Here is a 3,013-nt window from a genome sequence, read left to right as displayed (position 1 = left end):
CCGGTTGCACAGACTGGGTCCCTGCCCAGCTGCTGCCCCCTCTCTTAGCAGAGAGCTTGGCCTCCTCTCCCGGCAGGGCTACCCAGGGCAGCTCACCCACCATCCTGCCCAGCCCTGCAGTGTCTCTTCTGAGCTGCCTGAGCCACGGGCTCTGTGACCTACTGTAGCTCTGGGATGTGGCTGTCACCAGAGCCCTGGGCTGTCTGGTGCATTGCCTGGGGTGAGGCCCAGCCCAGAGAAATGGTACCTGGTCACTAATAAAAGCAGCGAGTTCTGTAACTGAAAGTGTCCTCTGTCATTTGTTGCAGCTGTTCTTAGGAAACAAAAGGTCCAGGTTTCCCCCCACTTTGATGATTGGCTGATGAAAAGCCGCAGCAGGGCACAGGTGGCGTCCAAAGTGAGCTTAATACTGAGAAACTTCGAGCAGCTAGGCCTGTTAATAAGTGTTCAAAAGTCAAGTATTATTTGAACATGTGAGAGAGTTATCAGAGGGGCAGTCCTCAATTCAGTCCAGGCCAGAGCCTTCCTTCCAGAGGCCCGGGGCACCATCACAGAAGGTCTCAGAAGCCATCCTACCACCATTCAAAACAGTGCCTGAAACATCTGTGGCATATGGCCACATGCACCCATGTTGTGCGACATGCGAAATTGAGTCTCAGACCTCTTCAGTCCTGGCTAGTGTCAATGTATGGACCAGTCAGGGACCGCTTAGACATGGTGGTCACACTTTCTCCCTTAGTAACCGATACCCTCTTTTGGTGGTGTGCTCAAGGTCAGATTCTCGAGACGACACCCTTCACTGTCTCTGGTTACGAACACCTTGACATTGGGGTGGAGGGCTCATCTGGGGTCTTTGGTGCCAGGTGGAGCTCTTGCTGCATATCAACGTCATAAAGCTCAGAGCAGTTCAGGCTATCGAGAACCACCTGGAGGGCAAAGGCGTGTCAGTTCTTACAGACATCATGACAGCGTTGTTCTAAAAAACCAGACAGAGTGGAGCACACTCCTATCCCTAGTGCAGGTATTTCTACCCCTGTGAGAATTCTGTGTGAACCCCTCAATCCATCTTGATATTTCTTGACTTCTGGGGACCCAGGATGAGAAGCGGATCATCTCAGCAGATCCCTCTAAAAACCATGTGTGGTCCATTCACCCAGACACCGTGAATAAAATCTTCCAAAGGTGGGAGTTCCTCATGCAGGCTTTTTAGCAACAAGGCACAACAGGAAGTGTCTGCAGTTCTGCTCCTGCCTGAACCAGAGCCCAGGATTGGTATCAGGTGTATTCCTTCTACATTGAAAGGACCATCTTTGCTATGTGTTCTGCCCACTCCACTCATATACAGAGTTCTGCTGAAGGTCAGTAGGGAAGAAACTTTCCATGATCCTGATAGACCCAGACTAGCCTCGTCAACATTGGTTCACCGCCCATCTGGATCTTTTGGTGGAGACTCCAATTAGACACCCTCAGGTCCCAGCTCTGATTACCCAGGACCAAGGTCACCTACATCATCTGAATCTGAAGTCGATCCATCTCATGGCCTGGAAGCTCATGATTCCCCACAGCCATATTTTATGGACAGCGCTTCCCCATGGCAGGATATTGCACCCGGAGGGGTTTATGACTAAGCTGGGGCAATCTGTGCTGCCCTCTGTCAGAGAGGCTATCGGATGGGAGGGACTGTTACTGTGTGTGGAAATCCTACGTTTGAAACAAGTATGCGCAAGAGCCTTTTCACGTGCACATCTCAGTCTCAGGGATTCAGCCCTGGGCTCAGAAGCTGGGAGTAGCAGCAGATGCTCAGATTCTATGACAATAGAGTAGCAGCATAGAAATTATGAGAAATAAATGAGCATGTCTAACCGTTTGCTCTTCTTTTCTCTCTGGGATTTTAGCAGTGAAGGACAACTCTGTCAAGTCTGCGAGACTCAGTTAGCCCTGACAAACTGAGCCTCCACTATCAGTGTATTTTCTCTTTACTCTCTGGAGAGGTTCTTACGCTGAAATTCTCCTGAGTTTATTTTCTGCCCTTCCACCTGCTCATGGAGCACAGGGAATTGTTCCGGAGTCCTGGCCAACATCAGAATCCTCAGGGAATGTACAGGGAAATCATAAAGGTCCCTGTCCAGAATTGCAAGTGTCAGACGTGAGATTCGTACACTCTTTCTCAGGTCACAGTAAGGAGATTTCCTCTCCCTGCTGCGTGGGATTTTGGTGAGTCACCTGTTTCTGCAATAATGTTAGTGCTAAGGGCTCAGGAAAGGTTCAAGTCAAGAACAATCTGGGAAGGAATACTCATGCATGTAGACTTGAGCTGTTTAGTATTGAGAGAAACACCAAGGGATTTAAAATTGGAACTAAATATTTATTGTAAATTGCTTAGACAAACAGTTGTTTTTAAGATAATTACCTTGTCTCTTATACTGTCCTTCTATCTGTCTCAGTATCTTCCTTTTTTTTCTCTTGTTTGCTCAAATTTTCAAATTCAGCAACTTTACTGCCAGATTAACACATGAAGTTCGAGCCTCTGCAGTGACTATCTGTGATACCAAAGATTTCACACAGGGTTTTACAGGTTTTACAGACTGGCCAGATTCTGCTCTCACATTCTGCCTTCACTCCAGATCAATCCAGATTGACACTGGCATCACTGAGAGCAAAACCAGGGCCCCTGTGTTTTGAAATCTCCATCTTTCATGCCGGGTCTCAGGGTGCCACATAAACTGGGATCTTCCTTCAGACTCTTTCAGCACCGTAACAGAATAACTCTCGCTGCTGCAGGATCTGAAACCAAGGGTGAAATCTTGGTCCCGTTGAGATCAATTGCAAAACGCCCATCAGGGCCAGGATTTCACCGCAAACCCACATTTAGGGACTTAAATGAAAGGCCTGATTTTCACCGTCCATGAGCCTCCATGACCCTCCAACTGGAGTCGTCCTACGGGCTCTAAGGATGGGTGAGCTCAACCGGACAAGGGAAGAACTGACAGGAGAGTAGTTGAAATCTTAAACT

The sequence above is a fragment of the Emydura macquarii genome, unplaced genomic scaffold, assembly GCF_026122565.2.
Source record: "Emydura macquarii macquarii isolate MOO-44397 ecotype Brisbane River unplaced genomic scaffold, CSIRO-AGI_Emac_v2 contig_791, whole genome shotgun sequence".
NCBI classification, from domain to species: domain Eukaryota; kingdom Metazoa; phylum Chordata; order Testudines; family Chelidae; genus Emydura; species Emydura macquarii.
This window is presented reverse-complemented; position numbering follows the sequence as displayed.